General features: G+C 52.1%; 1 long non-coding RNA gene and 1 other non-coding gene across 3 annotated transcripts in view; one reads left to right on the forward strand and one right to left on the reverse strand.

Moving 5' to 3' along the window:
* The window catches only part of LOC103882557, a 59,337-nt gene that overhangs the window by 38,620 nt on the left and 3,793 nt on the right, over positions 1-16,924 (forward strand). The gene's annotated exons all lie outside the window — the stretch shown is intronic.
* LOC116274734 lies at positions 8,133-8,235 on the reverse strand. Its single transcript, XR_004183515.1, has one exon. It is a non-coding gene; the product is annotated as a U6 spliceosomal RNA (small nuclear RNA).

Raw genomic sequence — 16,924 nt, forward strand, 5'->3', positions numbered from 1 at the left:
AAGCCACTGGGTGGGACTTTGTTCTCTGCTGCAGGGGGAAGCTGTAAGGGAGCACCGGGCCCCCGTCCTGAGCGTTAGTCCACCGTCCTGCAGGGTCTATCTGAACGCTAGCCTGGTGGGGAGGGGGGCCCAGGCCTCATCGTGGAGAGGGTGGGGGTGAGGAGTAAGCCCCCAGGTGGCACATTGCAGCCCCCAGGGCACCCTGGGCTGGGAGTTTAGGAGACCTAGGACGCATCCTGGGGAAGTGAGGCAGGTATGTGGTGTCTCGTTCTTTCCGGGTTAAAACCCACAGCATGACCTGTGGCTGGGATCCCCCTGTTCGTGAGTTCTCAAGCGAGGGGAGCCTGAAGGGTGTGACTCACACCCGTCTCAGGAACACGGAGGACAGAGGCGGATGGAGACGGCCTCCCTCTGTGCTTCCGGCCTCTTTCTGGGGAATTCGTGTTCAGCCCTGACGGCAGCCAAAGGTTTGTGCCAGTCTGGTCCTGCGCCCATGAGAGGGTGCTGGGCTGCAGAGATTGGTGGCAGATGCCCTGGAGGAGGGGAGTGGAGCCACAGGTGTCTCCCAGTGGCTGTGGCCGCACGTGTTGCCAGCAGCAGTCTAGGGTCCTAACACAGTGAGTGAAGGACAGGTGGAGGGGAGGGCCGAGGAGGGCCGGCCTTCCCTCTGGAAGCAAGCGTGCTACATGCCCACGGGGGACTGGAGGTGGTGGGTGTTCCAGGTCACTGTGCAGTTCTTACACCTTTGCTGTGCGTTGGAGGAGGAATTATCTTTGTGCTCTAAAGTGTGATATATATGAGGCGAGAGCAAAGGGCTCAGACTTTGATCTGCCAAGCTATGTCTCGTGAAGTCAGGTATTCTGCAAGGGAAGCTTCTTTCTTAAGAAACAAATCAGTGTTCAGGACAAGGCTGTACTGTTCCAACCACTGCAGAGACAGAGGTTTGGAGGTTAATGTGCACACAAGTTAATTTTCCATTTGATATTTACATTTTCATTATAAAAGCAATACATGTTTATGAAATTTAAACACAGAGGCAAATCTAATAAATAATTAAAGTTGCATTCTTCACTCCATCCCAAATGCCACTCTTTTTCCTGGAGGGAACCACTATAAGTGGTTTGTGGTTTATCATTCTAGAGTTTATACAAAGTACATGTAAGAACATACATACACACACAGGGTTTCCAAAAATGCAGCTACGTGTCATGACATCTCTCGGCAAAACCTGATTTTAACTTGTCTTGGGAAACTTTCACTACACATAGATCTACTTCATTTAAAGAAACACTTCCTTTTTTATGCATGTTCTAAAGAGGTACCTATAGACACACACACGTATGCATTATGTCTGTGTGATGGTTTCGGAGCAGTTACCTGATCATCAGTCTCCCAGAACCAGAGTGTGCCTTAAAGACTTGAACCGTGTGTGTGCGATTTGGAAAGTGTCCTAGAACTGCGCTCTTATATTGAGGGACTGGGCAGGGTCAGAAGCAGCCTGTCCAGGCCAACGCAGTGAGGCCTGTCCAGGAAGATTTCAACACTGGCCCTCACAGCTCCCCGGTTTCTGGGTGACCCCGCCTGGCCCAGATGCCGCCTCGCTGGAAGGCGGACTTTGCCTCCTGCCTGCTGTTTCTGTCTGTCTATCTGGTGCGTTCATAAGTTCATCAAGGTGGCAAGGAGGCCCTAGGTGCTCCGTGGCCTGGGCTGCAGACTCCTTTTCCACTGTGGAGCCGCTGTGCTCTGAAACGTCCTGCACGGGGTTCCTCCTGTTGGAACACAGGTAAAGGGCTCTATGCATGCATATTTCTGCGTGTTTTATTGACCGGGTCACCTGTGTTCGTTAGCTAGCAGCTCCCCTGAAGTCATCTGAAGTGCAGGGCAGCAGACACAGGGGCGGTGACGTTCATCTGACCATGCCTGGTCACAAGGCTGCTGTGTGTCTGTGGGTGCGTCTTCTCTCAGACGCTGCCTGCCTGGCACGCCCTTACCTCTTGGTGAATGTAATTCAAAGCAAAGGCTGCCCCTGGAACTGCCAGGCCGGGCCCCAGCATGTCTTGCTGTGCTGGTTTGGCTTTAGGTCAGGGGGTCCTGGTGGAACTCTACAGACTCATGGTCGTGATGGCGCTGGGAGCCTAGAGGTATCTTAGTTGTCCTCACAGGCTTGACTTGGGTGTTGCTGTAAGTGTTCTTCTCGTCACTTCCATGTGGATTGGAATCAGGAGGCATGTCCATGGCAACACGTGGGCCTGAACTGGATGGGACCACTGTGTGCCTTCAGTCCAGCCTGCCAGAGTGACAGAGGATGATGCCGGGGCCACAGGGCAAGCCTGGCACACAAGCAAAAGGTGGGGCACATGTGAGTCACATCTCCTTTTTATTGTGGCCTTGTCTCCCTTCCTCTTCCCTCCCAAGTGAAGATGAATTTCTCCTGAGGAAGGCACTGGCCATGGCGCAGACCTGGCGAGGAAGGCAGGCAGCCCCCGTGGACGCCAGGGGTGCTCTGGCCGTGGCCGGGAACTTGTGGATTTTCCGTGCAGATGATCGTGTCATGTACAAATGATGAAAGCTTGCTTTGTTCTTTCCAATCTTTATCTCTCTCCTTTACTTGTCCTATGCCACTGGCTGCAGGAAGTGCCCTGAGGAACGGGGCCTCGTGCCTGCTTCTTTCTTAGTCGGTGGTACGTGGCCATGGACTTTAGCATCTGCTTTTCCTGAGTCTAAATGCAAATCATCCTGTTGCTTTTCTCCTTTTATCACTTAGTGTCAATAGTCCTGTTAATTGGTTTTCTGTAGTAAACCGTTCCTGTGTCCTAGGATAAACCAAATGTGGTCATGATATTTTGGTGAAGTCCTGGCTGGAGTCAGTTTGCAAACGTATATTTACTGTGGGTATTCCATCGCTGGGCATGCATGAGGCTGGCCTTTAACTACAGGGCGCTCTGCCTTGTCCCTGGTGTTGGCTGCGGTGCCTTTGGTGTTTGCCCAGCGAGTGAAATGCTGACTGGCCTGTGAATGAGCACCTCACTGGAAGTTCAGTGAGTGTCTTCTCCTAGGGGAGGCAGACATTGAATTCGTGTAATATTTTGTACTGGCCACTGCTTTGCTGAGTGTTTTCACTGGGAAGCCAGGGTTGAATTTTGTTGTGTTGCCTGTCAAGCCTTCTTGTTAAGGAATCAGATGAACTTTGTTAGTCAGTTTCCTCATAGCAAACCATCCTTGCATTCATGAAACAGATCCACATGGTCATCATGTGTGTGTTGACTTTTTAATGCGCTGTTAGCCCTGTTTGCTAAATTTTAAAGACATTTTTGCATTCGTAGTCGTATGAAGAGCAGTGATTCTCAAACCTATGGGCTCTTTACACTCTTAAAAAATTACTGAGGGCCTGGTGTGGTGGCTCAGGCCTATAATCCCAGCACTTTGGGAGGCCGAGGTGGGTGGGTCACTTGAGCTCAGAAGTTTGAGACCAGCCTGGGCAACATGGTAAAACCCCGTCTCTATAAAAAATACAAAAATTAGCCAGGCATGGTGGCACATGCCTCTAGTACCAGCTACTTGGGAGGCTGAGATGGGAGGATCACCTGAGCCCCAGGGGTGGAGGTTGCAGTGAGCTGAGATCACCCCACTGCACCCCAGCCTGGGTGACAGAGCAAGACCCTGTCTCAAAAAAAAAAAAAAATTATTGAGGACCCCAAAGAGATTTTGCTTTTGAGTTGCAACTATTGTGGTCCTTAACTGGGGTGACTCCCCTTGTCCTCTGGCGGACATTTGGCGATGGCAGGAGATGTTTTTGGTTGGCAGCTGCCGGGAGACAGTCACTCCTGCATCAAATGCACAAAGACCAGGGAGACTGCTGAATCCCGCAGGGCACAGCCGGCCCCACAGCAGAGTTATCCCATCCAAAATGCCAGGAGTACTGAGGTCAAGAGACCTCTAATATGGTGTTGGTAGACGCTAGTTAAGAAATTAACAGTAAGAACATTTAAAAATATTTAATAATTCATTTCAAAGCCCAATGCGTACAAAAAATATATATTTTTTTCCTGTGTCCTGGGATAAACCAGCTTTTGTAAGGAAAACCCATAGTTTCCAAAATTAGTAAGGACAGTGGCCCTGTTTTCTATTTTTATGTCTCTTTGATGTCTGACCTCAGCGGCCACAGCCGACATCTCTCTGCCTCTGCAGGCAGCCCGTTGTGCTGTGTCGTGGCTGAGGCTCATAAAGAAAATTATGCTGCACAAGGCTCTGAGCTCGTGAAGAAGGCTCTCAGAAACCCCCTGCCTGCGAGGTCTGGGCCCCCCCGGGTTCCTCACGCCACAATTTGAGACGGTGATTCAGACACATTTCTTTCTTCCCTTCCCTCTGCACCCTTTCTCCTTGTGAATTTTATGTCACTGTTGCTTCATTAAAGGGATTGGGACGTCTTCCTTCTTTACGTTCTGGGAAAGTTTAATTAATGTTAAAATAGTCTATTCTTATAGGATTTGTAGAATTCACTTGTGAAATCATCTGCCTTTGGTATTTTTGTTAGAGGTAAATTTTATAAAACTGTTTAATAGATATTTTAATTATTTTTATTTTACAATTTTTAAAAAATACAAGATTCCACGTAGAGGTGGTTTTTTTTTGTTTTTGGTTTTTTTTGTTTGTTTGTTTTGTTTTGTTTTGTTTTTTTAGAGATGAAGTCTCACTTTCTTGCCCAGGCTGGAGTACAGTGGTGTGATCTTAGCTCACTGCAGCCTCGAACTCTTGGGCTCAAGCAATCCTCTCGCCTCAGCCTCCCAAGTGGCTGGTGTGCCCCACCACGCCCAGCTAATTTGTAAATTTTTTGTAGGGGTGAGGGTCTTTCTGTGTTGCCCAGGTTGGTTTCAAACTCCTGGTCTCAAGTGATCCTCACAGCTCGGCCTCCCAAAGCACTGGTATCACAGGCCTGAGCCACCATGCCCAGTACTCAGATATTTTAATTCTGTAAAAATAGATCAGCTGGGTGTGGTGGCTCACGCCTATAATCCTAGCACTTTGGGAGGCTGAAGCAGGTGGATCACGAGGTCAGGAGATCAAGACCATCCTGGCTAACACAGTGAAACCCTGTCTCTGCTAAAAATACAAAACAATTAGCCGGGCGTGGTGGCGGGTGCCTGTAGTCCCAGCTACTCGGGAGGCTGAGGCAAGAGAATGGTGTGAACCCGGGAGGCAGAGCTTGCAGTGAGCCAAGATCGCACCATTGCACTCCAGCCTGGGTGACAGAGTGAGACTCCATCTCAAAAAAAAAAAAAAAAAAAAAAAATTTCAATTTAGCTATTAAGATTAAAAAAAATTTTTTTCCTTTTATATTTATTAATTCCTTCAGTTACTTTGTAATTTTCAGCTTTTTAAGTTGGAGGCTTCATTCTCTTATTGTCTTGCTTTCATTTCTAAAGATTTAAAGTAATTGATGGGTTAAATTTTCCTCTAAAGCACTGCTTTAGTTTTATTAGTATGGTTTCTGAAAATTCTTCAGTTTTTCTTTTCTTTTTGAGACGGAGTCTCCTTCTGTCACCCAGGCTAGAGTACAGTGGTGCGATCTCCGCTCACTGCAAGCTCCACCTCCCGGGTTCACGCCATTCTCCTGGCTCAGCCTCCCTAGTAGCTGGGACTACAGGCGCCTGCCACTACGCCCGGCTAATTTTTGGTATTTTATTTTTAGTAGAGACGGGATTTCACTGTGTTAGCCAGGATCGTCTCGATCTCCTGACCTCGTGATCTGCCCACCTCGGCCTCCCAGAGTGCTGGTATTACAGGCGTGAGCCACCGTGCCTGGCCAATTCTTCAGTTTTTACTTCTATTTTCCCTTTAAGAGGAACATCTAAGAAGATAATGTTTAAATTTCTTTTTTTTTTTTTTTTTTTGAGATGGAGTCTCGCTGTGTCTCCCAGGCTGGAGTGCAGTGGCGTGATCTCGGCTCACTGCAAGCTCCGCCTCCCGGGTTCACGCCATTCTCCCGCCTCAGCCTCCCAAGTAGCTGGGACTACAGGCGCCCGCCACCACGCCCAGCTAGTTTTTTTTTTTTTTTTTTTATGTATGTTTAGTAGAGACGGGGTTTCACCATGTTAGCCAGGATAGTCTCGATCTCCTGACCTCGTGATCCACCCGCCTCGGCCTCCCAAAGTGCTGGGATTACAGGCTTGAGCCACCGCGCCCGGCCTAATGTTTAAATTTCTTTTTTTTTTTTGAGACGAAGTCTTGCTCTGTCGCCCAGGCTAGAGTGCAGTGGTGTGATCTCGCTTACTGCAAACTCCGCCTCCTGCGTTCATGCCATTCTCCTGCCTCAGCCTCCCGAGTAGCTGGGACTACAGGTGCCCGCCACCACGCCCGGCTAATTTTTTTTGTATTTTTAGTAGAGATAAGGTTTCACCGTGTTAGCCAGGATGGTCTCGATCTCCTGACCTCGTGATCCGCCCACCTCGGCCTCCCAAAGTGCTGGGATTACAGGCGTGAGCCACTGTGCCCGGCCTTAAATTTCAATATAGAAAAGCCTGTTTTCTGATTTTGTTACTAATTTCTGGGGAATGTTGTTTGTATTTTAATTATTACTTGGTATTGGTTGAGAATTTCTTTGCTGCTTCATATATGGGTGCTGTTTATGAATGTTTCCATGGGATATTGAAAACAGAAAAGTGTGTTCTCTGTTATCAAGTACAGAATTGCCTCTTTCTCCTTATGCGCTGCTGCTTTAATTTTGTTGTTTATGTGTCTGATAGCCTCGTGTGCTTATTTCTTGCCCGCGTGTTCTTTCTCGAGTTGGAAGGGACATGCATGTCTCCTGCCTTCACGTGCTGAGATGGGTTTCTGTGGCATCCCCTGAATTTCTGCTTAATGAAGTGTGTCGGGTTCTTTGGTATGAATATATCGAATGACTGTATCTGCTCTCAGCATTTTAGTTTTAGCGTTATATTCCTGATTTGTCTCATTTATTTCTTTGGCCTGATATTGTCTAATATCATGATATCGGACCCTTTTTTTTTTCATTTTTCCAGTATATATTTATTTCATGTATTTTTAACTCTGCTGAATTTCTCTGTTTTAAGTCTTTCTCTTCTATCTGCAGAGTTGGGGTTTGTTTTAAACTAGTGCGAATGTTGTCCTTTTAGTAGGTGATTGGAGTCTTTTTGTATCGGTAGGTGTGATTGGTGTTTGGACCAGGGCTATGGTCATTTTGTGTATTTTAGGGAGTTGCAGATAAAATACATGCACATTCGCGCACACACATCACAGATGCCTGCATCGTCCCGTGTGTGGTTTCTGCTCTTGGCCTTTCTGGGTTTTTGTTTTGTCTTGAGTTAACTTTCTACTTTACCATCACCATCATTATTATTTAGCATTCTTTTCCTTCATTTTCCTGCCTGCTGTGGGACTGGGTGAAGTTTGTTTTTATTTCCTGTTCCTCCTATTGCAGAAGTCACACATCTGTCCATCATTTACATTCTTGGAGCATTGTCCTTAAATGTTAGGATGCATGCTTGATGTCACAAAAGTTCACCGGTGTCTCTATTTTCTTTTTTAAAAAATTTCAATAGTGTATGGGGTACAGGTGAATTTTGGTTATGCGGACGAGTTCTTTAGTGGTGAGTTCTGAGATTTTAGTGCACCTGTCACCCGAGCAGTGTACACTAGACCCAATATAGAGTCTTTATCCCTCACCCCCTTCCCAATTTCCCTGCCCATTATGTTTTAGCCCCCACTTATAAGTGAGAACAGAGTTTTTGGTTTTCCGTTCCTGAGTTACTTCACTTAGAATAATGGCCTCCAGCTCCATCCAAGTTGCTGCAAGACATTATTTTGTCCCTTTTGATGGCTGAGTAGTATTCCGTGGTGTGTATGGACCACGTGTTCTTTATTCACTCTTCAGTCCATGGCCACTCAGGTTGGTTCTGTATCCTTGCAATTGCAAATCGTCTTGCTACAAACATGCCTGTGTCTTCTTCCTCTCATGGCTTCTTTTCCTCTGGGTAGATACCCAGGAGTGGGATTGCTGGATCGAATGGTGGATCTACTTTTAGTTCTTTAAGGAACCTCCACGCTGTTTCCGTAGTGGCTGTACTAATTTACAGTTGTAGAGGCGTTCCCTGTTCCCCACATCCATGCCAACAAAAAATATGGAACGCTTCACGAATTTGCTTGTCGCCCTTCTGCAGGGGCCACACTCATCTCCTCTGCCTCGCTCCGGTTTTAGTGCATGTACGGCTGACGCAAGCATGGGCGTCTCTGTTTTCTTCCCAAATAGCGTAAAGATCTTGGAGCCCGGACTTTGGTTCCGTGGTGTTTTCAAACTGGCTTTCCTGGTGCGTGGGTGCTGTGCGGGCATCTGCATCTCCGTGCTCGGAGTCCCCGGGGGGTCTCCAGACAGGATCCCGGTTGTCACCTGAAACTTGGAGAAGGGACAGGAGTGCGCTGCAGGCAGGGGTGTGACCACATCTGCATCCCTCCCAGAGCGCGCGGCTGCGTCTTTTTAGTCCATTTCTTCCCCCACTGCATGCTGGGGCATTCATCTTGTCTCCAGCCCTGAGTGTGTGTGTGTGAGATTGTGTGTGTTTATGTGTGAGGGTGTGTGTAAAGCATGAATGTGGCAGTGTGAGAATGTGGGAGTGTGTGTGTGTGTAGAGCGTGAATGTGTCAGCGTGAGAGTGTGTGAGAGAGATTGTGTGTGTGTGTGAGGGCTGTGTGTAGAGAGCATGCAATGTGGCAGTGTGATGAATGTGGTGAGTGTGATAATGTGATGTAATCAGAAACATACGTTTGGTCTCTGGCCCTGGCTCCGGGCACGAAGCTCCTACAGCCTTTACTGCTGAGTGTCTTTTTGTTTGCTACTGAGGTGACTGCAGCTGAGGCTCCGGGACCGCCTCATGGGGGACGGGTTGCCAGGGCAACCGACCACATGATTAGAGTTTGGAACTCCACGGTGGACCTCTGGGGAGGGGAGGGAGCCCGCAGAGGTGGAGTGGATCACCAGTGGCCGGTGATCTGCTCAATTGTGCCTGTGTAATGAGGCCTCTACAGACTCCCTAAAGGACAGGGTGTGGGGGGCTTGCAGGCTGCTGAGCACGGGGAGGTTCCTGGAGGGTGGAGTCCTGGGGAGGGCACACCTGCTCCGAGCTCCCTGCCCCATACCTCGCCCTGTGCATTTCTTCATCTGTGTGTATCTTTGTAACATCCTTTATAATAAACCAGTAAATGTGTCTCCCTGAGTCCTGTGAGCTGCTCTGGCAAATTAATTGAACCCGAGGAGGGGTCATTGGAAACCCACCCTGTAGCTGGTCGGTCAGAAGCACTGGATGCCCCTGTGCTCTGGTCACCCCAGGCCTCGCCCTGTGCCCCTCTCCGCCCGGCTGTCCATCCGTATCCTTCATCACACCCTTCATAATAAACCAGCAGACAGTTTCCCAGAGTTCTGTGAGCCGTCCTAGCAAATGGTCAGACTCAAGGAGGGCACCATGGGAACCCCAGCTTCCGGCCGGGTGGTCAGGAGCACAGGTCACAAGTGGGGCAGTCTCGAGGGCGAGCCCCGGCACCGTGGGATTTAATGATGCTGAAATCCCTACCTGTTGAGGAGAGCAGAGCGTTCTGTGTTGAGTGTTGGATGTGGGGACAGAAGGAAAGAAGAGTTTGTTTCCCGCGGGTGAGACTCTGGGCTGCACCAGGTAATGAGCACTCTGGAGCGCCTGTTAGTTGTGCGGTCAGTGCCTTTGACGGTCACTTCCCAGTTACTTCCCTCGGTCTGCGATAAAAAGCCGGGGTTCGTGGTGGTTCTTTTGTTAATCAGTAATGAGCTCCACGTTGCTGATTCTATGAGCTCTCTTTTTTTTTTTTTTTTTTTTTCTGGGGATAAAGCATTAATTACTTTGTTAACAAGATTCTAACCTCCTGACAGCCTTCCACCCCAAGCTGGGTGTCTGGGGAGGGCGGGCCTGTCTCCCCCACCAAGGCGTGGGGTGAGTGTGGAGAGGACGTTCCACAGCTCCCCGGGGGTCACCGTCAGTGTGAGTGTTGGGACATTCTTTTCCTGATTTCTCTGTCTCTTGATGCTAAACCTTTGTGAAGGTTTAGCAAATACTCGATAGATTATTGTGAGAATGCAGGCTTCCTTATTTGGGGGAGATTTTTTATAATGGAAAAGGTTTCCTTTTTTGGAAGTTGAAATCCTTGATCGCATCACCGAGGTGGAAAGAGATGAGGCTGGTATAAGGAGGAGGGTTTGAGGCTGGTGCCAGTCAGATGTGTGGACAGGAGATGCTCGTGGGAGGAGCGGGGCTGCGTCTGCTCTGGGGCAGCCACTCACTGTTGTCCATGCAAGAAAACGCCAAAATAGCAGTGTCTTGGCTTTTTTCAAAAGTCAGGTTGCTTGCAAGGAACTCTGCCATTTTGTGCTTCGAGAAAGAAAATTCTCTTGAGTACAGATGTGCTTGGGCCGGGGTTTCTGTGGCCGCTTGCGGCCCGCTGGGTGTTTGGGCCGGGGTTTCCGTGGCCTCCTGTGACCCGCTGGGTCTCTGGGTCTCTGGGCCGGGGTTTCCGTGGCCTCCTGCGGCCCGCTGGGTCTCTGGGCCGGGGTTTCCGTGGCCTCCTGCGGCCCGCTGGGTTTCTGGGCCGGGGTTTCCGTGGCCTCCTGCGGCCCGCTGGGTCTCTGGGCCTGGACTTGGTGCTGCCCTCCTCTGTGGTGTGAGTCTCTGGAGCTGGATGCTGGAGACTCCTCAGGGCTCCTCCAGGAAGGGGCTCCTCCTCTCCTCTGCTCTGCTCCCGCAGCCAGGCCCAGTGGCATAGGGCGGGCAGCGCTAGCCTCTGCCGTGGTGGGGTCACAGAGGGGGGTTTAATGAGCTGCACACACCATCCAGGGCCTGTCACAGGCTGGACCCCCATCCTGCACTTGGGGACGGGATGAGTCACCCGAGGGCCTTGGTGCGTGTGGAGGCCCAGGCTCGTGGGGGAGTCGCACAGAGCACATGTGTGATACATTTATCAGGGCCCTTCTCAGCCTGGGGACAATGAGTGGATGTGATGGAGGAGGCCCCTGTTCTTGTGGGGGTGGCAAGGCGAGGGTGGTGAACACATCAGTAAACAGGAAGCACGAGGGGAAGCGTGCGAAGGAGTGCGGCACCCAAGACCCTGGGCCGAGCCAGGCGGGGACCTGCTTCGTTCCTCGAAGGAGGCTGCTGGCCTGGGATCCTCCTTAACCCCACCCTCAAGGCAGGCAGTGCATAGAGGAGAGTGTCCCTGGAAGAGAGACCTGCATGGCAGGGGGCACAGAGATGCTGGGCATAGGTTCCCCCCTGGCATAGGCTGTGACCCGTGACCAAAGGCTGAAGGCTGGGCTGGAGCTACCTGCTCTGAGGGGAACAACAGTGTGCCCTGGGCTTCAATGGGGTCTCCCAGCTCAGGGGCTGCAGCTCTGGAGCCATGTGCCAGGCAGGGCACTCTGTCGGTGTGGGGTCTCCCAGCTCAGGGGCTGCGGCTCTGGAGCCATGTGCCAGGCAGGGCACTCTGTCAGCGTCGGGGCTGCCGTGAGGACTGGCTGCCCCGTGTGATGTTCCCTGTGTGATGTGACCGGCTGCCCAGTGGTGGTGGCAGAGCTGGCGTGGGGTCTGGGCATGGGGCGCCTGTCCCCAGCGGGGCAGGCTCTGGAGTGTGAGCGTCTGTTCTGTGTCGGGGTCCCTGTTTCTTTCTCCCCACACTCACACAGGGGTTTTAGACTTTGTGAAGAGTGTGCTTCCCAAAGAAAACCAGCTGCAGGTGTCTGCGCTGGCACAAGCGGAACAAACGCAGACAGCACTGCGTTCATTCCCAGAGGGGATGGAATCCAGGCCAGGCGCACCTTGAGGCTCGCAGCCTCGGGGACCTGTGCCCACCATCACACCACCAGTGCAGAGCTCCTTGTGCTGCAGGAGGGTACACTGGCATGAAATAGGGGGTAGGGGAGCCGCTCTCGGCGGGGCACTCCATATACCTCCAGATCCATGCACTCGGGGACGGGGTAACATCTCAGGAAGCAGCCTGCGCGGATGTCAGGATCCATAGTTTAATACTCGTTAGTTTGTCCCCTGTGAAAAGGACAAAAAGATTTTCTCCCTACTCCACTCTCGTGCTCAACACAGAACACTTCCTCAGTGAGATGCGTGGGTGTTTCCCCCCCCCCCAAGCAGTTCTCCAGGGCACCCGGCTGGGCGCCCCCAGTTCCACTGAGTTCCGATGCGTCAGATCCCCCAGGGCCAGGGCTCAGTCCCACGAGACTGCCCCACTGTCAGATGCCAATCCCAGGTTGTGACCCATGACCCATGGCTGGAGGCTGGGGTTCCCATGATGCCCTCGAGTTTGATCACTTACCAGGATGGCTTGCAGAACTCAGGGAAACACTGGCTGTGTCTGCTGGTTTCTTGTAGAGGGTGTTACGAAAGATCCAATGGACAGCCAAGGGGAAACGGGTGCCAAGTGAGGCCTGGGGGATCCTGGGTGCCAGGGCTTCTGTCCCTGGGGAGCTGGGGTCCACAGGTCTCCCAGCATGTGGGTGAGTTCACCAACCCTGAAGCCCACTGTACAAGAGTTTTGAGGGAGCCTGGTCTCCAGCCCCTGTCCTTCCTGGAGGATGGCAGGGAGACAGCGAGTGCTGTCGAGGGCCCTGCAAGTCACCTGTCACTCAGGTGGGATTGGAAGGGCTTGTTAGGAGTAACAGTAGACGCTCCCATCCCGTAGGAAATGTAAGGTTTTAAGAACTTTGTACAAGAACCAAATAGAACAAAAGATGCTCCTGTCACCCTTCCCACTCGGGAAATGACAAGGAATTTATAAGCTTTGTGTCAGGAACCAGGGACTAAGACCAACAAATACCTGCTTCTTCTCACACAGCTCCCCAGGCCCGCACCCATGAGGAGCAGGTACTGCCTTTGCAAGCACTTTCACGAGTAGCAGATCTGTCTTCCTCCTGCTAACAGTCAGGCTGTCAGGGTGGGGGCCGCCGCCCCGCCATGTCCCAGAGACCCTGGCCTCCTCCGACTGCGTGCTCAGGCCCCGGCTTCTGTCCTAGCTGCTGCTCGCCGGTCTCAAGATGGCTGCCTTGCCCCGGCTGTTTCATCTGCATTCCAGGCAGGAAAGTCGAGAAGGGCATACCTGGGCTTTTCCTTTTGAAGACTCTCCCTGAGCCCCACCCCACTGCAGGGGGCCTGGGCTGTCACCCTGTGGGCTGAGTCCAGGGCTGACATGTTGGAGAGGTGTGTGGGAGGGTGCGTTTTGGGATGGCAGCCAGAGTCTCCTGCGACTTGGCAGAGTGGTCAGGATTTCAAGTCCTGTGTGTCTTTGACCCTTTACCTGAGCTGCGTAAGAAGAGGCATTTTCTTGTTTCTTTGTGAGTCTTTCCTCACCGCACTTCAGCCAGGGAGCCGACAAGTGGTCGTTCGACTTCTGACTCGGCCTCTTTTGTAGGTGTGGGGCCTGATCATGTCCTCGTGGTCAGTCTCTCTGTGATGATGAGAATGGGAAGACGGCCACGGCGCCCACCCTGGCAGGACCCTCTCCCCTTGCTGGCGCTAGTCCAGCTGCTGTGGGCGGCTGTAGGCACAGTCCTGGGCCCTCCTGTGGTTGCTCCCAGCCACACTGCTGGCTGCTTCTGCCGTCCTGGCTTGCAGAGACTCTGGGTCATGCGGGGAGGAGGGCAGAGTCCTCCCCGCTCCTTGGGCAACAGATGATCCAGCAAGATTCCTTCCTCCCCACCCTGCCCTGCCCCTCCCAGCCTGGGCAGGCAGATAAAAACCAGGGCCCCATACTTCTGCCACCTTGTGCCGTTCATACACTCCAGCCAGCGACCTGCCCCCTGGGTCCAACAAGGTAAGGCCAGCGGGGCTGCCTCTGAGCAGAACTCTGTCTTCTCCGGTTGACTTTGAGGCACCCGAGTCATTGTGGGTAGACAACAGGGGGAGGGAGAACGGGAGCTTGGGGTCCTGGTCTCAGACCCCATATTGTCTCCAAGTCCGTGCCCTCTGGGCTGGACTCTTCCTCAGCCCCAGCACCAGCGCCTCCAGCTCCACTCTGTCCCCTCAGGGGGCATTGACCCTTGTAGCCCTGTGGCTTGTTGCCCCTGCACCCCGTAACCCTGGGTCAACTTGAGCACCTCCGACATTCGTGCATCTGACCTGCGCCTGTCTCCAGCGCCCACGTTCCCACACAGAGCTCTGTCAGGGCGTGCCACAGCAGGACTCCAGAGTCCTCTCCGCCTCCTCCGTCAGGGCAGGCCAAGCCTTGTCCGCTGCAAATGTCCTGGGAGTAACAAACCCAGAGCTGGCCTCTCTGGTGTGGTGGCCGCTGGCTCCATGTAGCTGCCTGCCCGGGAGAAGTGGCCAGGCCCACGTGTGAGGCCCTGAGAACTGGAAATATGTACTGGATTTCAGTGTCCAATGGAGAAGGCCGTGATATTTTGGATATGTTGGGTTAGGTAAAACACATCATTAAAGTTAATTCCACCTTTCTCTGTGTTTTACTGTGGCCACTGGAACATTCAGTGGCACGGTGGCTGCGGCTTTGCCTTCCGCTGCTGGGTCAGCACCATGGTAGAGGTCATCTGTAGCCTTTTGCCTGAGACACAGATGCCTGCTTGGGACATGGACTCCAGCCCTGCAGCCCTGTCCTCCGGCAGCAGTGAAGTCTGGAGCATTCTTGAGTAACGCACTGGCGGCAAGGGGGTACTGAGCCTTCACTCCCCTGTCCTTGGCTGCACAAGCTGTTTCTCTGGGGACCACGTCAGGTAACGTGTAGGACAGCAGGGGCGGTCCAGCAGGGAGGTTGTGTGCGCGTCTGTGTGGCAGGACTGGGGGTGATTTTATCTGGGATCCCCTGGGGTGGCCCAGGGTTGGCTCGGGTGTTTCATTCTCCCAGAGAACAGGCAGCTTCAGGGGCCACGTGTGCACGAGAGGAGCCCCGGCCCCCACTGCGCATTCCTAGGTTTTGATGCTGCAGCATTTAAGAAAAGAGCTCTGTGTCATACTGCTGGGGTAGCTTCTGTGAGCTACGCAGGCTTTATTTATTTATTTATTTTTTTAAATAAAAATGAGGGCCAGGCACAGTGGCTCATGCCATTAATCCCAACACTTTGGGAGGCCGAGGTGGGCGGATCACGAGGTCAGGAGTTCAAGAAGACCAGCCTGGCCAACCTGGCAAAACCCCGTCTCTACTAAAAATACAAAAAAATTAGCTGGGCGTGGTGGCGCATACCTGTGATCCCAGCTACGTGGGAGGCTGAGGCAGGAGAATCGCTTGAACCCAGGAGGTGGAGGTTGCCGTGAGCTGAGATCGCACCATTGCACTCCAGTCTAGGTGACAGAGGAAGACTGTGTCTCAAAAAAAAAAAAAAAAAAAAAGACAGGTTTTGCCATGTTGCCCAGGCTAATCTCAAACTCCTGATCTGCCTGCCTCAGCCTCCCAAAGTGCCGGGATTATAGGCATGAGCCACCAGCCAATACCAGATTTTAACAGTGGTCAGTCCTGGGGATGGAGATGGGGTGAGGGCTGAGCGTTCCCTTCTGACCATGTACCTCGTCTTGGTTTAAAATTTCTACAGCAAGGTGTATTACTCTGTTTTATAAAATACCATTAATTTACAAAATCTTGTATTTTTAATTTTTGTGGTATGTACATAGTAGGTATATATATTTCTAAATTTACAAAATCTTTTTTAAAAAAACCCACAGAATTCAAAAGTTTGGAGTGTTTCTTTGCTTGAAATGTTTTACTGCAGCTGAAGGGGTAGGTGGGTCTGTCTTCCCCGGCCGTGAGGCTGTCGGGGCTGGGGCTCCAGGTGGATTGGAGGACTGAGTTTTTGTTTCTTCCCAATCCATTGAGATCTGATTTTAGAAGTTAGCGAAAGGAAGCTCCGCCTCACGTGTGTCACGTGCCCGGCGCCTCTCTGCTTTTCCTGTCTTAAATTGCTGTAGGCTTCTTTCCAGCTAGAGGCTCAAGTGCTCTCAGCTGATGGGAAACCTTTCCAGTGAAGATGCGAGATAAGCACTTTGGTTGGGTTGTGATCCTTGGCTCCTATCTATAGGAGCAGTGACTTCATGGTGAGATGGCCTGGGTTTGAGTCCTGATTCTGCTACGGATTTGCTGTGTGGCTTTGGGCAAGTTGCTGAACCTCTCTGTGCCTCGGTCTCCTCATCTGTAAGCTGACGTGAGGAGTGAATGTGCGGGGCCACAGAGCTGCCAGGTTGGGCCTGGCCTGCAGAGGGGCCTGGTGAGGGCGACCGACGTCCCTGGGAGCAGGCACCCCAGCTCAAGTTAGAACGCCTTGCCCCACATTCTGGAACTCTTCCTGTTGGTCTTGCACGCTCCCTCTCCAAGGAGCTGGGCCTGTTGCGTCCTGGCAGGGCTGATGTGGCGCCTGCTGCCCGGTGCCCTGGGAAGCTGAACCAGCTGGACGCGGCTCCCGGACGCAGCAGAAATGGAATAACCACTCGGCCCACCGGAAGCTGTGATCCTTGCCGGATGCGGAAGGCTCCTCTGCACAATAAGAAGGAACGATTTGGGGCAGGCCAAGGGCATGATGCTTTCAACTCCAGCCACAGGGGCCCTCTTCTCCGGGGCCTCCAGGCATACCCCTGCCCTGAGTTTGACATGGTCACTGTTTTGAAAATGCCTGCTGAGAAACGCTGACACAGCGTTAAGGAATATACACACAGGCAAGGTGGCAAGCCCCGTCATTTCAGGGGAGCAGCCGAGTTCTGTTTCCCCACTCCCCTCACCCCGAGGGAGGGAGTGAAATAGGGTAAGGTTCTTCAAGAGATTCTGCAAACCAGCGTGGGCAGCACTCTGGAGGGGTCAGTGCCTCCCGCCTGGGGACAGAGGCCTCTGCTTCTCCCGACCTGTAGGCTGCAGTGATCCGTGCAGTTCACTGCTCTGTCTTAAGGTTTGACTT

Source organism: Papio anubis, chromosome 4, assembly GCF_008728515.1.
Source record: "Papio anubis isolate 15944 chromosome 4, Panubis1.0, whole genome shotgun sequence".
Taxonomy (NCBI): Eukaryota; Metazoa; Chordata; class Mammalia; order Primates; family Cercopithecidae; genus Papio; species Papio anubis.